This window comes from Calliopsis andreniformis, unplaced genomic scaffold (assembly GCF_051401765.1).
Source record: "Calliopsis andreniformis isolate RMS-2024a unplaced genomic scaffold, iyCalAndr_principal scaffold0154, whole genome shotgun sequence".
Taxonomy (NCBI): Eukaryota; Metazoa; Arthropoda; class Insecta; order Hymenoptera; family Andrenidae; genus Calliopsis; species Calliopsis andreniformis.
Window position 1 is genome coordinate 73,040 of NW_027480563.1, and position 9,868 is coordinate 82,907.

The window sequence follows — 9,868 nt, forward strand, 5'->3', positions numbered from 1 at the left end:
GGTTGAGGATAGAGGATTGAGGATTGAGGATTGAGGGTTGAGCATTGAGGATTGAGTGTTGAGGATTGAAGATTGAGGATTGAGTATTGATGTTTGAGGATTGAGGATTGAGGATTGACGATTGAGGATTGAGGATTGTAGGTTGAGGATAGAGGATTGAGGATTGGGGATTGAGGATTGAGGGTTGAAGATTGAGGATTGAGGACTGTCGATTGAGGATTGAAGGGTGAGTATTGAAAACTGAGAATTGAGGTTATTCTATTGAGGATTGAAAATTGAGGATTGAGCATTGAGGATTGAGTGTTGAGGATTGAAGATTGAGGATTGAGAATAGATGATTGAGGATTGAGGATTGAGGATTGAGGGTTAATTACTGAGGGTTGAGGATTGACGGTTGAGGACTGAGGATTGAGGATTGAAGATTGAGTATTGATGATTGATGATTGATGATTGAGGATTGAGGATTGAGGATTGAGCATTGAGGATTTAGGATTGAGGATCGAGGATTGATGGTTGAGGATTGAGTATTGACGATTGAGGATAGAGGATTGAAGATTGTGTGTCGTGGACTGAGGATTGAGTATTGAGGGTTGAAGATTGAGGATTTAGGACTGACGATGGAAGATTGAGAACTGAGTATTGAAAACTGAGAATTGAGGATATTCTATTGAGGATTGAAAATTGAGGATTGAGGATTGTGGATTGAGGATTAAGTGTTGGGGATTGAAGGTTGAGGTTTGAGGATTGACGATTGAGGATTGGGGATTGGGGATTGAGGTTTGAGGATTGATGGTTGAGGATTGTGGTCTGACGATTGAGGATTGAGGATTGAGGACTCAAGATTGAGGATTGAGCATAGAGCATTGAGGATTGAGCATTGAGGATTGAGTGTTGAGGGTTGAAGATTGAGGATTGAGAATTGATGATTGAGGATTGAGGATTGAGGATTGAGGATTGATGGTTGAGGATTGAGGATTGACGATTGGGGATTGTGCATTGAGGATTGAGGATTGAGTATTGAGGATTGAGGATTGAGGATTGAGGATAGATGATTGAGGATTGCGAATTGAGGATTGACTGTTGAGGATTGAAGATTGAGGATTGAGAATTAATGATTGAGGATTGACGATTGAGGATTGAGGGTTGATTACTGTGGGTTGAGGATTGAGGGTTGAGGATTGAGGATTGACGATTGAAGATTGAGGATAGATGATTGATGATTGAAGATTGAGGATTGAGGATTGAGGATTGAGGATTGAGGATTGAGAATTGATGGTTGAGAATTGATGGTTGAGGATTGAGGATTGTCGATTGAGTATTGAGGATTGAGGATTGAGCATTGAGGTTTGAGGATTGAGGATTGAGGATTGAGGATTGAGGATTGAGGATTGAGTATTGAGGATTGAGGATTGGGGATTGATGGTTGAGGATTGTGGTCTGACGATTGAGGATTGAGGATTGAGGATTGAGCATTGAGGTTTGAGGATTGAGGATTGAGGATTGAGGATTGAGGATTGAGGATTGAGGATTGAGGATTGAGTATTGAGGATTGAGGATTGAGGATTGAGGATAGATGATTGAGGATTGCGAATTGAGGATTGACTGTTGAGGATTGAAGATTGAGGATTGAGAATTAATGATTGAGGATTGAGGATTGAGGATTGAGGGTTGATTACTGAGGGTTGAGAATTGAGGGTTGAGGATTGAGGATTGACGATTGAAGATTGAGGATAGATGATTGATGATTGAAGATTGAGGATTGAGGATTGAGGATTGAGGATTGAGGATTGAGAATTGATGGTTGAGAATTGATGGTTGAGGATTGAGGATTGTCGATTGAGTATTGAGGATTGAGGATTGAGCATTGAGGTTTGAGGATTGAGGATTGAGGATTGAGGATTGAGGTTTGAGGATTGACGATTGAGGATTGAGGATTGGGGATTGAGGTTTGAGGATTGAGGGTTGATTACTGAGGGTTGAGGATTGAGGATTGAGGATTGAGGATTGAGTGTTGAGGATTGAAGATGGAGAATTGATGACTGATGATTGAAGATTGAGGATTGAGGATTGAGGATTGAGGATTGAGTATTGAGGATTGAGCATTGAGGATTGAGTGTTAAGGATTGAAGATTGAGGATTGAGAATTGATGATTGAGGATTGAGGATTGAGGATTGAGTATTGAGGATTCAGGGTTGAGGACTGAGGATTGAGGAATGACGATTGTGGTTTGAGACTGAAAATTCAGGGCTCAGGATTGAGGATTGACGGTTGAGGATTGAGGATTGAGGATTGATGATTGAGGATTGCGGATCGAGGATTGAGGATTGACGACTCAGGATTGAGGATTGAGGATTGAGGATTGACGATTGAGGATTGAGACTGAGAATTGAGGATTGAGGTTTGGGGTTTGAGGACTGAGGGTTGAGGATTGAGGATTAAGGGTTGAGGATTGAGGATTGAGGATTGTGGATTGAGCATTGAGGATTGCGGTTTGAGGATTGAGATTTGAATATTGAAGATTGAGGATTGAGTACTGAAAGCAGACAATTGAGGATATTCTAATGAGGATTGAGAATTGAGGATTGAGGATTGGGAATTGAGGATTGATGGTTGCGGATTGAAAATTGAGGACTGAGGATTGAGGATTGAGGATTAAGAGTTGAGGATTGAAGGTTGAGGTTTGAGGATTGACGATTGAGGATTGAGGATTGGGGATTGAGGCTTGAGGATTGATGGTTGAGGATTGAGGATTGACGATTGAGGATTTAGGATTGAGGATTGTAGGCTGAGGATTGAGGATTAACGATTGAGTATTGGGGATTGAAGATTGAGTGTCGTGGAATGAGGCTTGAAGATTGAGGGTTGAAGATTGAGGATTGAGGACTGTCGATTGAAGATTGAGGACAGAGTATTGAAAAGTGAGAATTGAGATTATTCTATTGAGGATTGAAAATTGAGGATTGAGGATTGAGGGTTGATTACTGAGGTTTGAGGATTGAGGGTTGAGGATTGAAGATTGAGGATTGAAGATTGAGGATTGATGATTGGTGATTGAAGATTGAGGATTGAGGATTGAGGACTGATGATTGATGATTGAGTATTGAGGATTGACGCTTGAGGATTGAGGATTGAGCATGGAGCATTTTGGATTGAGTGTTGAGGATTGAAGATTGAGGATTGAGAGTTCATGATTGAGGATTGAGGATTGAGGATTGAGGGTTGATTACTGAGGGTTGAGGATTGAGGGTTGAGGATTGAAGATTGAGGATTGAAGATTGAGGATTGAGGATTGAGGATTGAGGATTGAGGATTGAGGATTGAGGATTGAGGATTGAGGATTGAGCATTGAGGGTTGAGTGTTGAGGATTGAAGATTGAGGATTGAGAATTGATGATTGAGCATTGAGGATTGAGAATTGAGTGTTGATTACTCAGGGTTGAGGACTGAGGGTTGAGGATTGAGGATTGAGGATTGAAGATTGAGGAATGGTGATTGATGATTGAAGATTGAGGATTGAGGATTGGGGATTGAGGATTGAGGATTGAGGATTGATGGTTGAAGATTGGGTATTGAGGATTGAGGATTGAGGATTGAGGATTGAGGATTGTAGGCTGAGCATTGAGGATTGACGATTGAGGATTGGGGATTGAAGATTGAATGTCCTGGACTGAGGCTTGAGGCTTGACGGTTGAAGATTGAGGATTTAGGACTGACGATTGAAGATTGAGGACTGTGTATTGAAAACTGAGAATTGAGGATATCCCATTGAGGATTGAAAAGTGAGGATTGAGGATTGAGAATTGAGGATTAAGGGTTGAGGATTGAAGGTTGAGGTTTGAGGATTGACGATTGAGGATTGAGGATTGGGGATTGAGGTTTGATGATTGATGGTTGAGTATTGAGGAATGAGGATTGAAGATTGAGGATTGAAGATTGATGATTGAGGGTTGATTACTGAGGGTTGAGGATTGAGGGTTGAGCATTGAGGACTGAGGATTGAACATTGAGGTTTGAGGATTGTTGATTGAAGATTGAGGACTGTGTGTTGAGGATAGAGTATTGAGAATTGATGTTTGGGAACTGAGATTTGAAGATTGTAAATTGAGGGTTGAGTATTGAAAACTGAGAATTGAGGATTTTATAGTGACGGCCGAGAATTGACGATTGAGGATTGAGGATTGCGGATTGAGGATTGAGGATTGAGGATTGAGGGTTGAGGATTGAGGATCGAGGGCTGATGATTAAGGATTGAGGATTGAGGATTGAGGGTTGACTACTGAGGGCTGAGGGTTGAGGATTGAGGATTGAGGATTGAGGATTCAGGATTGATGATTGAGTATTGAAGACTGAGGACAGAGGGTTGAGGATTGAGTGTCGAGGATTGAGTGTTGGGGATTGATGGTTGAGGATTGAGGATTGAAGATTGAGGATTCAGGATTGAGCATGGAGTATTGTGTACTGATAGATGAAGATTGAGTGTTGTGAATAGAGGATTGAGCATTGAATATTGAGGATTGATGTTTGAGGAATGAGGATTGAGGATTGCAGATTGATGTTGAAGATTGAGGTTTGAGAATTGATGGTGGAGGATTGAGGAGTGAGGTTTGGGAATTGAGGATTGACAATTGAATTTTTGGGATTGAGGACTGAGGATTGAGGATTGAGGATTTAGGATTGAGGATTGAGGGTTGAGGATTGAGGATTGAGGATTGAAGATTGATGTTTGAGGATTGTTGACTGAAGATTGAGGACTGAGTGTTGAGGATACAGTGTTGAGTATTGATGTTTGGGAACTGAGATTTGAACATTGTAGATTGAAGATTGAGTATTGAGAACTGAGAATTGAGGATTTTCTATTGAGGGCCGAGAATTGAGAGTTGAGGGCTGAGGATTGAGGATTGAGGTTTGAGGATTGAGGTTTGAAGATAGAGAATTGAGTATTGAAGATTGAAGATTGAAGTTTGAGAATTGAGGATTGAGGATTGAAGACTGTGGACTGAGAGCTGGGGATTGAGTGTTGAGAGTTGATGTTTGAGGATTGATAGTTGAAGATTGAGGATTGTGGATTGAGCATTGGAATCTGAGAATTGAGGATATTCTGTTGAGGATTGAGAATTGAAGATTGAGGATTAAGGATTGTGGATTGAGTGTTGAGGTCTGATGGTTGAGGATTGTGCGTTGAGGATTGAGGATTGAGCACTGAATATTGAGGATCGAGGTGTGCCGACTGAGGGTTGGTCATTGAGGATAGAGGATTGGGGACTGAGGGTTGTGGACTGAGGGTTGAGGATTGAGGATTGAGGATTGAAGATTGAGGTTTGAGGATTGCTGATTGACCAATTGAGGACTGAGTGTTGAGGATAGAGTGTTGAGAATTGATGTGTGGGAACTGAGATTTGAAGACTGTAGATTGAGGATTGAGTATTGAAAACTGAGACTTGAGGGTTTTTTATTGAGGGCCGAGAATTGAGGATTGCGGATAGAGGACTGATGATTAAGGATTGAGGACTGAGGATTGAGGGTTGATTACTGAGGGTTGAGTGTTGAGGATTGAGGATTGGGGATTGAGGATTGAAATTGAGGATTGAGGATTGAGTATTGAAGACTGAGGACAGAAGGATGAGGATTGAGTATTGAGGATTGAGTATTGAGGGTTGAGGGTTGAGGATTGAGGATTGAGGTTTGAGGATTGAGGTTTGAAGATTGAGGATTGAGTATTGAAGATTGAGTATTGAAGTTTGAGAATTGAGGATTGAGGATTGAAGACTGTGGACTGAGAGTTGGGGATTGAATGTTGAGAGTTGATGTTTGAGGATTGATAGTTGAAGATTGAGGACTGTGGATTGAGCATTGGAATCTGAGAATTGAGGCTATTCTGTTGAGGATTGGGAATTGAAGATTGAGGATTGAGGATTGAGGATTGAGGATTGAGGATTGAGGGTTGATTACTGAGGGTTGAGGATTGAGGGTTGAGGATTGAGGATTGAGGATTGAAGATTGAGTATTGATGATTGGTGATTGGAGATTAAGTATTGAGGATTGAGGATTGAGGATTGAGGATTGATGGTTGAGGATTGAGAATTGACGATTGAGGTTTGAGGATAGAAGATTGAGTGTCGTGGACTGAGGATTGAGGATCTAGGGTTGAAGATTGAGGATTGAGGTCTGACGATTGAAGGTTGAGGACTGAGTGCTGAGGATAGAGTATTGAGAATTGATGTTTGGGAACTGAGATTTGAATATTGAAGATTGTGGATTGAGTATTGAAAACAGAGAATTGAGGATATTCTACTGAGGATTGAGGATTGAGGATTGAGGATTGAGAAATGATGGTTGAGACTGTGGGTTGAGGATTGAGCGTTGAGGATTGAGGATTGAAGGTTGAGGATTGAAGACTGATGTTGAAGATTGAGGTTTGAGAATTGAGGGTGGAGGATTGAGGAGTGAGATTTGGGAATAGAGGATTGACAATTGAATTTTGGGGATTGAGGATTGAGGATTGAGGATTGAGGATTTAGGATTGAGGATTGAGGATTGAGGATTGAGGGTTGAGGATTGAGGATTGAGGATTGAAGACTGTGGTGTGAGAGTTCGGAATTGAGTGTTCAGAATTGATGATTGAGGATTGATAGTTGAAGATTGAGGATTGTGGATTGAGCACTGAAATCTGAGAATTGAGGATCTTCTGTTGAGGATTGAGAATTGAAGATTGAGGATTAACGATTGAGGATTGAGTGTTGAGGTCTGAGGGTTGAGGATTGTGCGTTGAGGATTGAGGATTGAGCACTCAATATTGAGGATCGAGGTGTGTCGACTGAGGCTTGATCATTGAGGATAGAGGATTGGGGACTGAGAGTTGAGGACTGAGGATTGAGGATTGAGGATTGAGGACTGATGATTAGGATTGAGGATTGAGGATTGAGGGTTGATTACTGAGGGTTGAGGGTTGAGGATTGAGGATTGGGGATTGAGGATTGTGGCTTGAGGACTGAGGATTGAGGATTGAGGTTTGAGGATTGACGTTTGAGTATTGAGGATTGAGGATTGAGGATTGCGGACTGAGGACTGAGGGTGGAGGATTGAGGTTTGTGAATTGAGGACTGAAAATTGACTATTGAGGATTGAGGCTTGAGGGCTGAGGATTGGGATTGAGGATTGAGGATTGAGGGTTGGTGGTTGAGAATTGAAGATTGAAGGTTGAGGGTTGAGTATTGATGATTGAATATTGAGGACTGACTGTTGAGGATAGAGTGTTGAGGATTGATGTTTCAGAACTAAGACTTGAAAATTGAAGATTGAGTATTGAGTATTGAAAACTGAGAATAGAGGACTTTCGCTTGAGAATTGAGGACTGAGGATTGAGGGTTGATGTTTGAAGATTGAGGTTTGAGGATTGAGGATTGAGTATTGGGGATTGAGGACTGAGGATTGAGGATTGATGATTGAATATTGAGGACTGAGTGTTGAGGATAGAGTGTTGAGAATTGATGTTTCAGAACTAAGACTTGAAAATTGAAGATTGAGGATTGAGTATTGAAAACTGAGAATAGAGGACTTTCGCTTGAGAATTGAGGATTGAGGATTGGGGATTGAGGATTAGGGGTTGAGGATTGAGGTTTGAGAATTGAGGACTGAAAATTGAGTATTGAGGATTGAGGCTTGAGGACTGAGGATTGGGGATTGAGGATTAAGGGTTGAGGATTGATGGTTGAGTTTTGAGGATTGACGATTGAGGATCGAGCATTTAGTATTGAGGATTGAGGACTGAGGGTTGAGGATTCAGGTTTGAGAATTGAGGACTGAAAATTGATTATTGCGGATAAAGTATTGAAGAATGAGTATTGCAGATTGAGGACCGAGTGTTGAGGATTGAGGATTGCGGATTGAGGATTGAGGATTGAGGATTGAGAATTGAGGATTGAGGCTTGAGGACTGAGGGTTGAGGATTGAGGTTTGATGATTGACGTTTGAGGATTGAGGATTGAGGATTGAGGATTGCGGACTGAGGACTGAGGGTTTAGGATTGAGGTTTGAGAATTCAGAACTGAAAATTGAGTATTGAGGACTGAGGATTGACTATTGAGGATTGAGGGTTGACTATTGAGGATTGAATGTTGAGGATTGCGGATTGATGATTGAATATTGAGGACTGAGGGTTGAGGATTGAGGTTTGATGATTGAGGATTGATGTTTGAGGATTGAGTATTGCGGATTGAATATTGAAGATTGCCGATTGAGGATTGAGGATTGAGTGTTGAGCACTGAATATTGGGGATTGAGGTTTGTCGACTGAGGTTTGATCATTGAGGGTAGTGGTCTGAGGACTGAGATTTGAGGGTGGTGTATTGTGTGTTGAAGACTGAGGATTGAGGATAATGTTTGAAGATTGAGGATTGAGGATTGAGGATTTAGGATTGCGGATTGAAGGTTGATGACTGAGGTTTGAGGTTTGAGGGTTGAGGATTGAGGATAGAGCGTTGCGGATTGAGGTTTGAGTACAGTGGGTTGAGGATTGAGGTTTGAGGATTGAGGATTGAGGATCGAGGATTGAGGACTGAGGGTTGAGTATTTAGGGTTGAGTATTGAGGATAGAGAATTGAATATTGAGGATAGAGGTTTGAGGGCTGAGGTTTTAACATTGACGACGGAGGATTGAGGATTGAAGATTGAGGATATGGATTGAGGATTGAGGATTGAGGAGTGAGGTTTGAGGATTGAGGATTGAGGACTGAGGATTGAGGATTGAGTGTTCTGGATTGAGGATTGAAGATTGAGGATTGAAGATTGAGGATTGATGATTGAGGGTTGAGGATTCAGGACTGTGGATTGAGAATTGTTGTTTGTAGATTCAGATTTCAAGATTGAGGATTGAGTATTGAAAGCTGAGAATTCAGGATATATTATTGAAGATTGAGGATAATAGATAATATTAAAAGTGTATTTAGTGGTACTAAATGAATTAATATTTTTTCTCAATTTATAGTTCAACCGTAAAATATATATGTTAATCATATTGATATTGTTAATGGTAAATTAATTGATAAGTGACTTGTAGGAGTGAAAATATATGGTATTAATCCTATTAAATTATAAAGTATAATTATTATTAGTATTCTTAAGAAAATAATTATATTAAATATATATTTGTAACTAATTAGTAATTTAAATTCATTGTAAATTATTATTATAAGCTTAATTCATAATATATTTAAACGAGAGGGAATAAATCAATATATTATTTGTATCATTATTAATGGTAGTAATAAACTAATTCAATTTATTATAAGTATAATATATGTAGATGGGTCGAGAATTGATAATAGGTTTATCATATTCACTTTCATAAATTTTTATTCTTATTTTTTAATATTTTCTTTTTATTTTCATATGGAGAAAAATTAATAAATAAATACTGAAGATTAATGATTATAATGTAAATAATTCTTAATGTGAAAAATAGAAGAATTGATCATAATTTTTGTTTTATCTGTGGTATAAAAAAATATTTAAATATTGGCCATTAGAAGTATATCGAATTTATACTATAATATGGTTTAAGAGACCAATTCTTTCATTTCAGACATCTAATGATTAAATTATTATTGTTAAATAAAATATAAATAAAAAATATTAAAAAATTAATAATTTTAAATTGACAATTTAATGTTATATGTTTAACTAATTTTTTATCTTAGGATTTTATAAAGTTATTATTCTAAGTAATCAATTTCCAAAATCATTTATTGATGTTGATTCTACTACGATAGGTATAAATCTATGATTTGTTCCACAAATTTCTGAACATTGGCCAAAAAATAATCCTGGTCGGTATGTAAATAATATTATTTGATTAAGTCGTCCTGGAGT